Source organism: Oncorhynchus mykiss, chromosome 9 (assembly GCF_013265735.2).
Source record: "Oncorhynchus mykiss isolate Arlee chromosome 9, USDA_OmykA_1.1, whole genome shotgun sequence".
In the NCBI taxonomy this organism is placed as follows: Eukaryota; Metazoa; Chordata; class Actinopteri; order Salmoniformes; family Salmonidae; genus Oncorhynchus; species Oncorhynchus mykiss.
The window spans coordinates 49,640,169-49,658,348 of record NC_048573.1 but is presented as its reverse complement, the minus strand read 5'-3'; the positions used below and the strand labels follow the sequence as shown (position 1 = coordinate 49,658,348).

At 44.2% G+C, this 18,180-nt stretch overlaps 1 protein-coding gene across 4 annotated transcripts in view; it reads right to left on the bottom strand.

The window, feature by feature from the left end:
* The window catches only part of ndrg3b (ndrg family member 3b), a 76,055-nt gene extending 58,114 nt beyond the window's left edge, over nucleotides 1-17,941 (bottom strand). Inside the window, exon 1 of one of the 4 annotated variants that reach the window (XM_021616050.2) lies at nucleotides 17,768-17,941. The gene's annotated coding sequence lies outside the window, so the exon portion shown is untranslated. The remainder of the gene's footprint in view (nucleotides 1-17,767) is intronic. The other 3 variants (XM_021616051.2, XM_021616053.2, XM_021616055.2) reach the window with 3 other exon arrangements.
* Between the last annotated feature and the right edge of the window lie 239 nt (nucleotides 17,942-18,180).

Below are 18,180 nucleotides of genomic sequence, written 5' to 3'. Positions count from 1 at the left end.
AATTGAGGGTGTTCTGAGGGCAAAGGGGGGGTGCAACTCAATATTAGGAAGATGTTCTTAATGTTTTGTACACATTGTATATACACTACATTACTAAAAGTATGTGGACACCTGCTCGTCGAACATCTCATCCAAAAATCACAGACATAAATATGGAGTTGGTCCCACCATTGCTGCTATAACAGCCTCCACTTCCACTCTGGGAAGGCTTTCCACTAGATGCTGGAAATTGCTGTGGGGACTTGCATCCATTCAGCCAAAAGAGCATTAGTGAGGTCAGGCACTGATGTTGGATGATTACGCCTGGCTCGCAGTCGGTGTTCCAATTCATCCCAAAGGCCAGTCAAGTTCTTCCACACGGATCTCGATAAACCATTTCTGTATGGACCTCACTTTGAGCACAGGGGCATGGTCATGCTGAAACAGGAAAAGGCCTTCCCCAAAACTGTTGCCACATAGTTGGAAGCACAGAATTGTCTAGAATGGCAACATATCCTGTAGCATTAAGATTTCCCTTCACTGGAACTAAGGGGCCTTGCCCGAACCATGTAAAACAGCCCCAGCCCATTTACATTTTTATTTTTTTATTTCACCTTTATTTAACCAGGTAGGCTAGTTGAGAACAAGTTCTCATTTGCAACTGCGACCTGGCCAAGATAAAGCACAGCAGTGTGAACAGACAACACAGAGTTACACATGGAGTAAACAATTAACAAGTCAATAACACAGTAGAAAAAAAGGAGAGTCTATATACATTGTGTGCAAAAGGCATGAGGAGGTAGGCGAATAATTACAATTTTGCAGATTAACACTGGAGTGATAAATGATCAGATGGTCATGTACATTGGTGTGCAAAAGAGCAGAAAAGTAAATAAATATAAACAGTATGGGTATGAGGTAGGTAAAAATGGGTGGGCTATTTACCGATAGACTATGTACAGCTGCAGCGATCGGTTAGCTGCTCAGATAGCAGATGTTTGAAGTTGGTGAGGGAGATAAAAGTCTGGCACTGTGATAAACTGCATCCAGTTTGCTGAGTAGAGTATTAGAAGCAATTTTGTAGATGACGTCGCCGAAGTCGAGGATCGGTAGGATAGTCAGTTTTACTAGGGTAAGTTTGGCGGCGTGAGTGAAGGAGGCTTTGTTGCGGAATAGAAAGCCGACTCTAGATTTGATTTTCGATTGGAGATGTTTGATATGAGTCTGGAAGGAGAGTTTACAGTCTAGCCAGACACCTAGGTACTTATAGATGTCCAATATCTGGATTTGGGTAAAGGAGAACCTGGAGAGGCTTGGGCGAGTAGCTGCGAGGGGGGCGGAGCTGTTGGCCGAGGTTGGAGTAGCCAGGCGGAAGGCATGGCCAGCCGTTGAGAAATGCTTGTTGAAGTTTTCGATAATCATGGATTTATCGGTGGTGACCGTGTTACCTAGCCTCAGTGCAGTGGGCAGCTGGGAGGAGGTGCTCTTATTCTCCATGGACTTCACAGTGTCCCATAACTTTTTGGAGTTGGAGCTACAGGATGCAAATTTCTGCCTGAAGAAGCTGGCCTTAGCTTTCCTGACTGACTGCGTGTATTGGTTCCTGACTTCCCTGAACAGTTGCATATCGCGGGGACTATTCGATGCTATTGCAGTCCGCCACAGGATGTTTTTGTGCTGGTCGAGGGCAGTCAGGTCTGGAGTGAACCAAGGGCTTTATCTGTTCTTAGTTCTGCATTTTTTGAACGGAGCATGCTTATCTAAAATGGTGTTACTTTTAAAGAATGACCAGGCATCCTCAACTGACGGGATGAGGTCAATGTCCTTCCAGGATACCCGGGCCAGGTCGATTAGAAAGGCCTGCTCACAGAAGTGTTTTAGGGAGCGTTTGACAGTGATGAGGGGTGGTCGTTTGACTGCGGCTCCGTAGCGGATACAGGCAATGAGGCAGTGATCGCTGAGATCCTGGTTGAAGACAGCGGAGGTGTATTTGGAGGGCCAGTTGGTCAGGATGACGTCTATGAGGGTGCCCTTGTTTACAGATTTAGGGTTGTACCTGGTGGGTTCCTTGATGATTTGTGTGAGATTGAGGGTATCTAGCTTAGATTGTAGGACTGCCGGGGTGTTAAGCATATCCCAGTTTAGGTCACCTAACAGAACAAACTCTGAAGCTAGATGGGGGGCGATCAATTCACAAATGGTGTCCAGGGCACAGCTGGGAGCTGAGGGGGGGGGGGGGGGGTCGGTAGCAGGCGGCAACAGTGAGAGACTTATTTCTGGAGAGAGTAATTTTTTTAATTAGTAGTTCGAACTGTTTGGGTATGGACCTGGAAAGTATGACATTACTTTGCAGGCTAACTCCTCCCCCTTTGGTGGCCTTCCTGAGCCAGGATTCAGACACGACAAGGACATCAGGGTTAGCAGAGTGTGCTAAAGCAGTGAGTAAAACAAACTTAGGGAGGAGGCTTCTGATGTTGACATGCATGAGACCAAGGCTTTTTCGATCACAGAAGTCAACAAATGAGGGTGCCTGGGGACATGCAGGGCCTGGGTTTACCTCCACATCACCCGCGGAACAGAGGAGGAGTAGTATGAGGATGCGGCTAAAGGCTATCAAAACTGGTCGCCTAGAGCGTTGGGGACAGAGAATAAAAGGAGCAGATTTCTGGGAATGGTAGAATATATTCAGGGCATAATGCGCAGACAGGGGTATGGTGGGGTGCGGGTACAGCGGAGGTAAGCCCAGGCACTGGGTGATGATGAGAGAGGTTGTATCTCTGGACATGCTGGTTGTAATGGGTGAGGTCACCGCATGTGTGGGAGGTGGGACAAAGGAACTAGGGGCTCCATTGTAAACTAAAACAATGATAACTAACCTGAACAACAGTATACAAGGCATATTGACATTTGAGAGAGACATACAGCGAGGCATACAGTAATCACAGGTGTTGAATTGGGAGAGCTAGCTAAACAGTAGGTGAGACAACAACAGCTAATCAGCTAGCACAACAACAGCAGGTAAAATGGCGTTGACTAGGCAGGGAGGGTCGGATTAACTACACACAGAGCCTGAGTGTGGCTGGGGCTGACATAAAACATAAACAAGCAGAATGGAGTACCGTGATTAATGGACAGTCCAGCATGCATCAGCTATGTAGCCAAGTGATCAGTGTCCAGGGGGCAGCGGTGGATGGGGCAGGGAAGCTAGACTGGCGAGTATTATCCAGGTTAAAAAAAAACTGTCTGGATGTGCAGAAGGTAAAGCAGCTAGCAGTGGCTAACAATGACTAAATAGCTTGTAGCTAGTTAGCTGGTTAGCTTCTGGAGGTTCTTGAATGTGTTCTAAAAATTAAAAATAATAGCGATTCCGTATCACATTGGGTGAGGCAGGTTACCGGAAGGTATAATCAAATTAAAAATCGAAAAGAGATTGAAAGTAAATATGGGTCCAGTGAGTGGTTGGGACGCGGCGATTCAGACAGTTAGCAGGCCTGTGCTAACAAGCTAACAGTTAGTAGGCCGGGGCTAAACAAGGTAGCAGTTAGCGGACCGGGGCTAAACAAGCTAGCAGTTAGCAGGCCGAATTAGCAAGCAAGCAGATAGCAAGGGCTAGAAAGTTAGTCATTGGGGGACGTTGCGATGGGGTGAGTCTGTTTATGCCTCTTCATGCGGTGACATCGATAGACCGGTCGTGGGTCCGGATATTGTAGCCCAGGAGTATGCTTCGGTGGTAGCACAGGAGCTCTGGCCGGGCTAGCTTCAAGCTAAGTGGATGGAAACGCTAGCCAGGAGTAATCATCCGGGGTTGCAGTTAGCTAGTTGTGAAGATCCAGCTGAAAATGTTCCGTTTGCGGTGGGAATCCGGTGGGAATCCGGGGATAAAAATAATAGGTCCGTTATGCTCTGGTTAGAGTCGCGTTGTTCGAACTGGCGAGAGCTTTCCGAGCTAAAGGTTAGCTGATGACCAGTTAGCTGATGACCGCTAGCAATGGTTTGCTGGTAGTTAGCTGGCTAGCTTCAGTTGAGGGGTTCCGGATCCGAATTAAATATAAATACTTTAGGAAAAAAAAGCAGATCCGCGCTACATTGGGTGAGGCGGGTTGCAGGAGAGTATTTCGAAGTTGAGGTTTAGCTAAATGTTTTCAAAGATATGCGAAGAAAAATATGTAAAAAAAGATATATACAAGGGACACGACACGACAAGACGTCTGACTGCAACGCCATCTTGGATTCCATGTGTGGATTCCATTATTCCTCCTCCACCAAACTTCACTGTTTTGCATTGGGGCAGTTAAACCCAGATTTGTTCATTGGACTGCCAGATGGTAATGTGTGTTTCATCACTCAACAGAAAGCGTTTCCACTGCTCCAGAGTCCAATGGGCGCCGCGCTTTACACCACTCCAGCCACAATACCAGCACTTAGTTAACCCAGGCAGCTCCAGCAGGGCAGAAATTGTTGGAAAGGTGGCATCCTATGACGGTGCTACATTGAAAGTCACTGAGAGCTCTTCAGTATGGCCATTCTAGCCATATTGATGTTTGTCTATGGAGATTACATGGCTGTGTGTTCGACTTAATACACCTGTCAGCAATGGGTGTGGCTGAAACAGCAAATCCACTAATTTGAAGGGGTGTCCACCTCCATGTTTGATGGTGGGGATGGTGTTCTTGGGGGTCATAGGCAGCATTCCTCCTCCTCCAAACACGGCGAGTTGAGTTGATGCCAAAGAGCTCCATTTTGGGCTCATCTGACCACAACACTTTCACCCAGTTGTCCTCTGAATCATTCAGATGTTCATCGGCAAACTTCAGACAGATATGTGCTTTCTTGAGCAGGGGGACCTTGCGGGCGCTGCAGGATTTCAGTCCTTCACGGCGTAGTGTGTTACCAATTGTTTTCTTGGTGACTATGGTCCCAGCTGCCTTGAGATCATTGACAAAATCCTCCCGTGTAGTTCTGGGCTGATTCCTCACGTTCTCATGATCACTGCAACTCCACGAGGTGAGATCTTGCATGGAGCCCCAGGCCGAGGGAGATTGACAGTTCTTCTGTGTTTCTTCCATTTGCGAATAATCGCACCAACCGTTGTCACCTTCTCACCAAGCTGCTTGGCGATGGTCTTGTAGCCCATTCCAGCTTTGTATAGGTCTACAATCTTGTCCCTGACATCCTTGGAGAGCTCTTTGGTCTTGGCCATGGTGGAGAGTTTGGAATCTGATTGATTGCTTCTTTGGACAGGTGTCTTTTATACAGGTAACAAACTGAGATTTAGGAGCACTCCCTTGAAGAGTGTGCTTCTAATCTCAGCTCGTTACCTGTATAAAAGACACCTGGGAGCCAGAAATCTTTCTGATTGAGAGGGGGTCAAATACTTATTTCCCTCATTAAAATGCAAATCAATTTATAACATTTTTGCCATGCATTTTTCAGGATTTTTTTGTTTTTATTCTGTCTCTCACTGTTAAAATAAACCTACCATTAAAATTATAGACTGATCATTTTTGTCAGTGGATAAACTTTTCCCCTCACTGTATCTCCATGAAAATTATGACACCACTGAGTCATTCATTCACACCCTGTTTAACAGTCGAATGCTTCTCCCTTCATGTCAAAACCTGCTTTGGCCACATTTTAGCCTAGAAAATAATGAGACCTTACAGACTGTCAAAACTCATTTCACAGACATCAGATTTTGTCCTAAAATACATGTGACAGGTCCTTCTTGGCTTAAAGAGAAACATTGGGCATATACACAGACTATAAACAAACCAGTGTGTGAAATAGCTCGGCGACTGCCGTTAGTGTTGAGGTGTTCCGTCTGTCAACCATAGCTGCTTAAGTAAATGGACCCAGTGTATGGGCTGAAGGCCAGTGCCACGTTACTTTATTAAAGATGTATGGAGGCCAGGGGGGAGATGACGAAGACAGAGGCTCTCCAGGCTAACTTACACAAGTCTGTGTGTGTGGGTGGTTACCATTAGCGTCGCATTAGGGGAAAGAGACTAACATTCAACCACTTTGTCATGGAGTTCATTTCAAAAGAAGAACTGTCATTCCACAGATACAGCAAGATCAAAATAAAATTCAGTAGAAGGGCTTGATTTTGGATAGAGATGTTTTTTTTTTCATAAGTGCAGGCCAGAGTAGCGCTTCACTCCAGCAAGCTCACCAGCTCCATCCCTTTAACACACAAGTCACACTCAACAGCAGGGCTTCTTTATTCCAGTGCAGCCCCTTCAAATGGTGCCCCTCTCCCCTGGGTCAGATGTGCTGGCCAAGCAGCAGCCAAGAGAGTTAAGCTCAAGGTCGAGCTCAGGTTTCCCTTTGCCTCCGGCTCCCTGGTGACAGCCCGGGTCATGTTCTCAGAGCAGGGCACAGGACAGGATCCACCTGTGGAGAGCTGCCAAGCACCTGTGTATGCTACTGCCACCAGGGAAAATAATAGTCAGCTCCCGAGTGGCGCAGTGGTCTAGAGGCGTCACTACAGACACCCTGGTTCGAATCCAGGCTGTAACTCAACCAGCCGTGATTGGGAGTCCCATAGGGCGGCACACAATTGGCCCAGCATCGTCCAGGTTTGGCAATCATTGTAAATAAGAATTTGTTCTTAACTGACTTGCTTAGTTAAATAAAAGATACAAATAATGAGGGGGCATGTCTGTATGAGTCCCAGGATGCAAGTAGCATACGGGTGGCAGGCTAAGCACTGCAAAGCGAATCATCTACAATAATATCTAAGGTTGTTATTCAAGACACAACAGTGCAGATCAGGGTTCCAGTTATACAGTGCCTTGCGAAAGTATTCGGCCCCCTTGAACTTTGCGACCTTTTGCCACATTTCAGGCTTCAAACATAAAGATATAAAACTGTATTTTTTTTGTGAAGAATCAACAACAAGTGGGACACAATCATGAAGTGGAACGACATTTATTGGATATTTCAAACTTTTTTAACAAACCAAAAACTGAAAAATTGGGCGTGCAAAATTATTCAGCCCCTTTACTTTCAGTGCAGCAAACTCTCTCCAGAAGTTCAGTGAGGATCTCTGAATGATCCAATGTTGACCTAAATGACTAATGATGATAAATACAATCCACCTGTGTGTAATCAAGTCTCCGTATAAATGCACCTGCACTGTGATAGTCTCAGAGGTCCGTTAAAAGCGCAGAGAGAATCATGAAGAACAAGGAACACACCAGGCAGGTCCGAGATACTATTGTGAAGAAGTTTAAAGCCGGATTTGGATACAAAAAGATTTCCCAAGCTTTAAACATCCCAAGGAGCACTGTGCAAGCAATAATATTGAAATGGAAGGAGTATCAGACCACTGCAAATCTACCAAGACCTGGCCGTCCCTCTAAACTTTCAGCTCAGACAAGGAGAAGACTGATCAGAGATGCAGCCAAGAGGCCCATGATCACTCTGGATGAACTGCAGAGATCTACAGCTGAGGTGGGAGACTCTGTCCATAGGACAACAATCAGTTGTATATTGCACAAATCTGGCCTTTATGGAAGAGTGGCAAGAAGAAAACCATTTCTTAAAGATATCCATAAAAAAGTGTTGTTTAAAGTTTGCCACAAGCCACCTGGGAGACACACCAAACATGTGGAAGAGGGTGCTCTGGTCAGATGAAACCTAAATTGAACTTTTTGGCAACAATGCAAAACGTTATGTTTGGCGTAAAAGCAACACAGCTGAACACACCATCCCCACTGTCAAACATGGTGGTGGCAGCATCATGGTTTGGGCCTGCTTTTCTTCAGCAGGGACAGGGAAGATGGTTAAAATTGATGAAGATGGATGGAGCCAAATACAAGACCATTCTGGAAGAAAACCTGATGGAGTCTGCAAAAGACCTGAGACTGGGACGGAGATTTGTCTTCCAACCAGACAATGATCCAAAACATAAAGCAAAATCTACAATGGAACGGTTCAAAAATAAACATATCCAGGTGTTAGAATGGCCAAGTCAAAGTCCAGACCTGAATCCAATCGAGAATCTGTGGAAAGAACTGAAAACTGCTGTTCACAAATGCTCTCCATCCAACCTCACTGAGCTCGAGCTGTTTTGCAAGGAGGAATGGGAAAAATGTTCAGTCTCTCGATGTGCAAAACTGATAGAGACATACCCCAAGTGACTTACAGTTGTAATCGCAGCAAAAGGTGGCGCTACAAAGTATTAACTTAAGGGGGCTGAATAATTTTGCACGCCCAATTTTTCAGTTTTTGATTTGTTAAAAAAGTTTGAAATATCCAATAAATGTCATTCCACTTCATGATTGTGTCCCACTTGTTGTTGATTCTTCACAAAAAAATAGTTTTATATATTTATGTTTGAAGTCTGAAATGTGGCAAAAGGTCGCAAAGTTCAAGGGGGCCGAATCTGTTCAATCAAACCCGTCACACTATGTGTGTCAGTGGATTTTGAAGAAACTTGGATATCTACTTCAAAAGAGTGGAAAGGTTGGCAAAATAGAGACACTGGATTTGTTAGGATAATAGTTAATTCCTGCCATTAAGGTAAGGAGAGGTAGACTAGCCTAGCTAGGGCACTGACACCAAGCAGCCAGGATAGACCACAGGGGAGGTACATTGTGAAACGCCAAGCAAAACAATATTCATTATGAGTCGCAGGGTAATGTGTAAATGTTAGCTCCTTCCTTTGCGTTGCTTTGAATTCCCCACCCCATCGCTCTGATTAACTGGGCTGACTGATACACAAGCCCAGGGACCTTTTTCTTCAGTGCAAAACTGACAAGTTTGCCATTTGGTCAGGAAAAAAATCTAACTATAGAAATCGAATTACTGTGCTCAGTGTAGATTACATGTGGATTTATTTTTAGCTCTTCAGCTACTGTCAGGAAGTAGCCAGTGTTTCCTTTATTCTGTAAGACAAACACTGCGCAAAACAGTCTTGTTTGGGTAGCCTAATTGGTAAGTGCCAAAGCACAGCTCCATACCTGGCACCTGTGTGCAGTGCCGTTACTGGTAGATCCGCTTCCTGTGGCTTTAGATCCTTAGCAGGCTGCTGGGGGGCAATTTGATACGTCTGATTGTATGACAATCTCTGACACTGGGGAGTTATCCTAAAGGGGAAGAGGAGATTCTCAGTTGGCAAAATAGAGCGGGAATATCAGGCTACCGATGTGACAGGCTGGGCTACTTCTCCACAAGCAGCGTCCTTTCCCAAGGCCCAACAGCTGGAGCTCAGGACAACACAGGACTCCTGGGGAGATGACACACTGATTGTCAACCTCCATTGTGTATCAAACAATTCCACAAGGTCAAAGTGTAATATTGAGGTTGATGCTGCCATTACTGTAGGCTTAAGGTTGCTACAAGCTTTCCTCAGTCGAACGAATCGCATGGGCACTTTTGTCCACATCGTCGTTGCGTTCCACCCAGAGGAAGTCCACCTTGTCTAGTGTATCCATTAGGGGGCCATTGGGGAACCAGACTAGCTTACCAAGCAAGAAGGCACTCTGCAGCTAGTGACGAGATTCAAACTTCCGGATCCGGTGGTTATGCCTTTTTGTTTACAAATGTTAACTAGCTAGCTAAAACATTTAAACATGTTAACCCTCGCAAGGCTGCAGGCCCAGACGGCATCCCCAGCCGCGTCCTCAGAGCATGCGCAGACCAGCTGGCTGGTGTGTTTACGGACATATTCAATCAATCCTTATCCCAGTCTGCTGTTCCCACATGCTTCAAGAGGGCCACCATTGTCCCTGTTCCCAAGAAAGCTAAGGTAACTGAGCTAAACAACTACCACCCCGTAGCACTCACTTCCATCATCATGAAGTGCTTTGAGAGACTAGTCAAGGACCATATCACCTCCACCCTACCTGACACCCTAGACCCACTCCAATTTGCTTACCGCCCAAATAGGTCCACAGACGATGCAATCTCAACCACACTGCCCTAACCCATCTGGACAAGAGGAATATCTATGTGAGAATGCTGTTCATCGACTACAGCTCAGCATTTAACACCATAGTACCCTCCAAACTCGTCATCAAGCTCGAGACCCTGGGTCTCGACCCCGCCCTGTGCAACTGGACTTCCTGACTGGCCGCCCCCAGGTGGTGAGGGTAGGCAACAACATCTCCACCCCGCTGATCCTCAACACTGGGGACCCACAAGGGTGCGTTCTGAGCCCTCTCCTGTACTCCCTGTTCACCCATGACTGGGTGGCCACGCACGTCTCCAACTCAATCATCAAGTTTGCGGACGACACTACAGTGGTAGGCTTGATTACCAACAACGACGAGACGGCCTACAGGGAGGAGGTGAGGGCCCTCGGAGTGTGGTGTCAGGAAAATTTTTATGTACATATTCTTTATCCCTTTACACTTGTGTGTATAAGGTAGTAGTTTTGGAATAGTTAGGTTAGATTACTCGTTGGTTATTACTGCATTGTCGGAACTAGAAGCACAAGCATTTCGCTACACTCGTATTAACATCTGCTAACCATGTGTATGTGACTAATAAATGTGACTTTTACATGTCTGGTGTTCTATGCTTCAACACTACTTCTTAGCCTAGGAAACATGTCCCTATGAATTGCAACAGCTTGAACTGTTCTTACAACTCGACAGAGAAAAGGGAAGGTTCGTCCACTGAACACTTCAAGAGGAGATGGAGAAAACAGATCTCCGTTAAAAACACCAGCACTGGGCTCCCCCTCATTCACACCAGCCTGATTTTACTGTGTGTGAGGGGCAAGGTTTTCATATAGGTTGCAGGCCAATAGCACATTAACAGTCCTCAATAGATTTGACTTCCATCTTGTGTCAACAGCTTTACAATTTATGACATATACAGTGTCTTCGGAAAGCATTCAGACGCCTTGACTTTCCCACATTTTGTTAGGTTACAGCCTTATTCTAAACTGGATTAGAAAGTCCCCCCCCCCCCCCCTCAATCTACACACAATACCCTATAAATGACAAAACAAAAACAGGTTTAGAAATTTTTACAAATGACATTTACATAAGTAGTCAGACCTTTGACTCAGTACTTTGTTGAAGCACCTTTGGCAGCGATTACAGCAGAATCTTCTTCTGTATGACACTACAAGCTTGGCACATCTGAATTTGGGGATTTTCTCCCATTATTCTCTGCAGATCCACTCAAGCTCTGTCAGGTTGGATGGGGAGTGTTGCTGAACAGCCATTTTCAGGTCTCTCCAGAGATGTTCGATCTGGTTCAAGTCCGGGCTCTGGCTGGGCCACTCAAGGACATTCAGAGACTTGTCCCGAAGCCACAAATACGTCATCTTGGCTGTGTTCTTAGGGTCGTTGTCCTGTTGGAAGGTGAACCTTCGCTCCAGTCCCTGCCGCTGAAAAACATCCCCACAGCATGATGCCGCCACCACCACACTTCACCGTAGGTGTCAGGTTTCCCCCAGACGTGACATTCAGGCCAAAGAGTTAAATCTTGGTTTAATCAGACCAGAGAATCTTGTTTCTCATGGTCTGAGTCCTTTAGGTGCATTTTGGCTAACTCCAAGCGTGCTAACATGTGCCTTTTAATGAGGAGTAGCTTCTGCCTGGCCAATCTACCATCAAGGTCTGATTGGTGGTGTGCTACAGAGATGGTTGTCCTTCTGCAAGGTTCTCCCATCTCCAGAGGAACTCTTGAGCTCTGTCAGTGACCATTGTGGTCTTGGTTACCTCCCTGACCAAGGCATTCTCCCCCTGATTGCTCAGTTGGGCCAGGTGGCCAGGTCTAGGAAGAGTCTTGGTGGTTCCAAACTTCTTCCATTTAAGAAAGATGGAGGCCACTGTTCTTTGGGGGACCTCCGATGCTGCAGAATTATTTTGGTACCCTTCCCCAGATCTGTGCCTCGACACAATCCTGTCTCGGAGCTCGATGGACAATTCCTTCGACCTCATGGATTGTTTTTTGCTTGGGACCTTACATAGATAGGTGTGCGCCTTTCCAAATCATGTCCATTCCATTTACCACAGGTGGACTCCAATCAAGTTGTTAGAAACATCTCAAAGATGATCAACAGAAACAGGATGCACCGGAGCTCAATTTCAAAACTCATAGCAAAGGGTCTGAATACTTCCATTAAAAACAAAATACCTTATTTACATAACATATTTGCAAAAATTTATAAAAACCTGTTTTCGCTTTGACATTAGATTGCTGAGGATTTAAAAAAAAATGTTTTATCCATTTTTGAATAAGGCTGTAACGTAACCAAATGTGGAAAAAGTCAAGGGGTCTGAATACTTTAAGGCACTGTACATCTTCATTTATAGCCCAATGGTTACCATGAATATTATCAAAGGAACATCTCTGTCACACAGTATACCAACATAGACAATTATATGCATCCTGCTATGGTACATGGGTGAAAATGGTTGTCCAGCTGTAGACAATAAGGCTAGACCCTAAAGACATTTACCAATCAACATAACACAAGGTTGTACATTTTCATGTGTAGTGGCCTTTCAATGGAGACCTTCCTGTGGGAGAGAATGAGTGTCCAGCTTCAGACAATAAGGACAGAACCAAAAGACATTAGCCTCATCTAGCTCATGTACAAAGCAGTACACATTTACAGAGTGACTGATTCAGAACAGTAGTAGTTTTAGTACAAATAACCAGATTGTAAATAACTATCTAAAAAGGTCTGCAAATGTCTATCACAAGAAGAAATCCCAAAAAAGGAAAACAATGTCCCTGACAAATGGGAGACATTGATCAGGAGGCGTAGACACCAGCCATGGTACCATGACATCATAGACTGCCTTTGCTGGACACTGCTGCTGTTGTTTCTGTAACTCTTCCACCCGCTGCATAACATCAGTGTCCAAAGGATCCTCAGCTGTCTTCCTCTTCCGGCCACTGGAGCTGGGTCAGAGGTTGATTGAGATGAACCAGGCCGGGGAGATGATGAACCAAGGGGCAATGAACCACCCTAGATGAGCTGCAAAAAGCACCACCCACCTCAAAGCAGATGGTGAATATATTAGAATACGCAATAACTTTTAAACATCGCCATGGGCTCCTTAGAGTTAAAATGATTAAATCAAAGGAACGGAGTCCATAAACATCTCAAACTAATTAATACATGCACACACTCCATTGTCTGTTTTTAAATGTTTGAACTAGCCCTGCTAATCATGTTGATAACACAGGCACTAAATATTTCCCACTCATAATTTCTCCCACACAGAAAAGAGCCAACATGTTCTAACTAGGTCTGAGTACAAAAGTACTCAGCTGCATGACAAGAGTACATAACGTATCTGGCATATGGGTGTCTGATGAGGTTTCAAGGAAACACAAAGCCAATCCAGTTGTCGGACAATCAGCAGGACTCACACCGTCGGCAGCCCTACTCCACGTCTCTTTCACCCTATTCAGATTGCGAATGACTGGTCCCAAATCTTTCTCCATGTTTCTTTGATATCAGTATCAGTGTTCAAATTGTGATATCTCCGTCCAGTGGTTGTCTTTTGCGTGCTTGTCTGAATACAACCGCATCAAAGGGTGGCATTGGAGCTCGTATTGTCTCAGCAGCTTGCACAGACGCTCCTTGAAACTGGACAGACATAATTGCGCGTAGCAAATTTCAAACTAAAAATCACAAAAAAGGAAGCTTGCAAGTAGAATAGTAAGTAGTAGCACGACCTACATTGATTGCGTGTTTATACCAGAAGGGATATTGAAAAAGATGTAGACACAGGGGCGGGACTTTGTTGCAAACCTCACTCAATACTGCCCCGGAAGGTATCCTAGTGGTTAGAGCGTTGGGCCAATAACCGGAAGGTTGATGGATCGAATCCCCTAGCTGACAAGGTAAAAATCTGTAGTTCTGCCCCTGAGCAAGGCACTGTTCCCCGGGCGCCGAAGATGTGGATTAAGGCAGCCACCTGCACCTCTCTGATCCAGATTAAAATGTGGAAGAGACATTTCAGTTGAAGGCATTGAGTTGTACAACTGACTAGGTCTTTCCCTTGACCAGTCTTCTCAAGGAATAATAAATCAGCTCTCATTTTCCAGGTTAAAAAAATTGCCGGCCCTTTTGTGACGAAAAGCGACATTGCAACACTGTGCTGCGCTCTGTAGGGTCCATTTCTGAAGGGTACAAGATCAGCCTTTAATCACAATTCTTAAAATTACAGCTATCAACCAGCCCCAGCAGTTAACAGAAAAAAATTAAAACGAATAAACCACATGAACAACATTATGTAATCTGGACCAGAGGATAACATTTTCACTATTGTTTACATACAGTAGTCCTGCCTTCTTCCCCCACCCCACCAGCTCAGAGCAGAGCTTGGCAAAGACCTCCCCAAGGACAGCAACAGAAATAGAATCAAGGATGGAGGAGGTAACAAGGGCAGCCAATGGAATGGAAAGAGACCATACAACAGCTTCTACATGGCCAGGGTGCAGGTGAAAAGATGGGCAGAGTAAAGAGAGGCCAGGTTTATAAAATAAACAAACATTACACATACTGAAGGATTAGTGGACATATGTTGTAGCAGCAGATTTGGAGTGGGATTTGGACCCAGTCCAAATCCCCACTCAGATTTCCTACACCAGAGAACTGCAACGACTAACACACAAAATCAGAAACCTGGAAAATTCAGAGCAAGTACAGTAGAAGGTTTTGCGCGTTTCTGTAGCAGAGGAGGGAGGGGGCATCATCGCTTGCCATTGCCAACAACTCCCACCTGTTCTGGGTAGAGCGTAAGTAAGGGCCCAGACTAGAGGTCGACCGATTATGATTTTTCAACGCCAATACCGATTATTGGAGGACCCAAAAAGCCGATGCCGATTAATCTAACTATTTTTATTTATTTGTAATAATGACCATTACAACAATACTGAATTAACACTTATTTTAACATAATATAATACTAATAATATAATAAAATCAATTTAGCCTCATAAATAATGAAACATGTTCAATTTGGTTTAAATAATGCAAAAACAAAGTGTTGGAGAAGAAAGTAATATGTGCCAATATGCAATAGGTGACATGTAAAAATGTGTGCCATGTAAAAAAGCTAACGTTTAAGTTCCTTGCTCAGAACATGAGAACATATGAAAGTTGGTGGTTCCTTTTAACATGAGACTTCAATATTCCAAGGTAAGAGGTTTTAGGTTGTAGTTAATATAGTATTTATAGGACTATTTCTCTCTATACCATTTGTATTTCATATACCTTTGACTATTGGATGTTCTTATAGGCACTATAGTATTGCCAGTGTAACAGTATAGCTTCCGTCCCCCTCCTCACCACTACCTGGGCTCGAACCAGGAACACAATCGACAACAGCCACACTCGAAGCATCGTTACCCATCGCTCCACAAAAGCCGCTGCGCGGCCCTTGCAGCGCAAGGGGAATAACTACTCCAAATCTAAAAGCGAGTGACGTTTGAAACGGTATTAGCGCACACCCAGCTAACTAGCTAGCCATTTCACATTGATTACACCAGCCATTAGGCTTGAAGTCATAAACAGCGCTGTTCTTGCGAAGAGCTGCTGGCAAAACGCACTAAAGTGCTGTTTGAATGAATGATTATGGGCCTGCTGCTGCTCAGTCATACTGCTCTATCAAAATCAGACTTAATTATAACATAACACACAGAAATACGAGCCTTTGGTCATTAATATGGTCGAATCCGGAAACTATAATTTCGAAAACAAAACATTTATTATTTCAGTGAAATATGTAACCGTTCTGTATTTTATCTAATGGGTGGCATCCCTAAGTCTAAATATTCTTGTTACATTGCACAACCTTCAATGTTATGTCATAATTACGTAAAATTCTGGCAAATTAGTTTGCAATGAGCCAGGCAGCCCAAACTGTTGCATATACCCTGACTCTCCGTGCAATGAACGCAAGAGAAATTACACAATTTCACCTAGTTAATATTGCCTGCTAAACTGGATTAGTAGTTATAACTAGTGATTATGATCGATTGTTTTTTATAAGAAGTTTAATGCAACTAGAAATTTACCTTGGCTTCTACTGCATTCACGTAACAGGCAGGCTACTCGTGGAGTGCAATGGTTAGAGTTAACCGTTGGACTAGTTAATAAGAGTGTGTTCTTCACTGACTTGCCTAGTTTAAAAAAAAAAAGGTATAAAAAAGTTAAAACATTGGAAGTCAGCGGCCAAAAATACAGATTTCCGATTGTTATGAAAACTTGAAATAGGCCCCGATTAATCGGTCGACCTCTAGCCCAGACACACCAATAGCGTTTGCTGGCCGAGAGCACTTAGCACCTCTGAACGTAATTTGCGAACCGAGTGCCGATTGTACATGTAGAATCACAAAACAGACGTCTCCCGCGGTGGTCCCTAAAACAGCGGGCTGAGCGATTGCCAGATGAACGTGATATCCACATTCAGTGCAAGTTGCACAAGCATTAACAGTTCCAAAGACTATAGCATTACCCAAGCAAACAAGGGTATATTTTAAAAGTAAAAAAAAAATAACAGTCCCTGTGTGTCTGTACACCTCATCAAGGGCAATTGTTTGTAGAGTTACTGTAGGGTAAGTAGCAGAGGCCATCTGGACTCCTAAACAGTTGTCACTAATCGCATCGACTTTGCTGGCATTTGTTTGTGTTTTTTGATCTCCATTTCTCTTGGTTAGCAGCACGAATACACAATCCAACACATTACTGGGGACATTACTGGGGACACATTACTGGGGGATCAAATGCCATAGCTACATGTAAATACCAAAATAAAGGAAACACAAACTTAGTGTCTTAATAGGGCATTGGGCCACCAGAACAGCTTCAATACACCTTGGCATAGACTTTACAAGTGTCTGGAACTCTATTGGAGAGATGCGATTACATTCTTCCACGAGAAAATCCATCATTTGTTAATGACACACACACACACTATAAACCCTTTTGAGACCCTTCTTTCAAAGTCACTAAGCTCTCTTCTAGCCATGGTAGCCCCCCAAAAAATGGCAGCTGGGCATATTTATACATTTAAATAATTTAGTAGACTCTTATCCAGAGCGAAATGCAGTAGTGAGTGCATACATTTTCATAAAATGTTATGTACATGACCATAAGCATGATGGGATCTTAATTGCTTAATTAACTCAGGAACCACAACTGTGTGAAAGCATCTGCTTTCAATATACTTTGTATCCCTCATTTACTCAATAATTTCCTTTATTTTGGCAGTTACTTATTAAAGGGCATCATTGTTCTTCTGCAAATGGCTTGCTCTAACTAACCAGTGACAGTCCACCTCCCCATATGACTTGCTCGGTGTTCTGAATGTCATGAAAGGAATAACCTATGACCCTATAGATAAATACACAACCAAGATAGTTCTAGTTATAGGGGAAATGGCTAATGTCAGGGGTGTACTGTCGCCTAGCTAGCATCTCAAGTCCAATAGCTAGCTAGAAAAGCTCCAAAAACATGCTCTTCCAACCAACCTCTGTTCTACTGTTAGCTATTTATAGTCCGTTAAGTAACGACTGGACGTTAGTAGCAAGACAGTAAATTAATGAGATCGACAAAAACGTTAGGTTTCATAACCAGATAGTTAACCAGCCACCAACAACCAGTGCAACAACCAGCTAGCTAACACATACTGTAGCTGCTAGCTAGCTGGCTTGAGAACGCACTTCACCAAACCTTTGGCTAACAAAATAAGCTAGATAACGTTATAGCTACTGCCACACAAATGTAACACTAGGAAGCCCTTTTTAGGTGGCTACACGCTCTTTATATCCAATAATTGACCTTTTGCGCCATGTTACTCACCCGTTGACTTTTGATAAAACCGTGGAAATAGCAGGGTCTGCCTGGCTGTCTCGTAGTGCTCTGAATCACTCGATTCCAATGTGCCAACTGAAAACACTACTCTAAACTGACATACATTCAAGGCGGACCTTTTCAATGCGGAAAGGGAGGGGGGGCAGCGCCCATGATTTTTCATTCACCACCCCTGGAGCATGACCGAGTGTGGTAGGAGCTATTATGACTTCTCTCAGCAGTCTAAATCTGTCCTGTACAATAAAATGCTTTTAAATGTAATACCTGTATGACTTAGTTAATTTCCCTAGTCTAATTCTGGGTATTGTAAGATCATTTGCATGATATACATAACCAAAAGTATGTGGACACCTGCTCCATCAAACAGCTCATTCCAAAATCATGGGCATTAATAGGGGGTT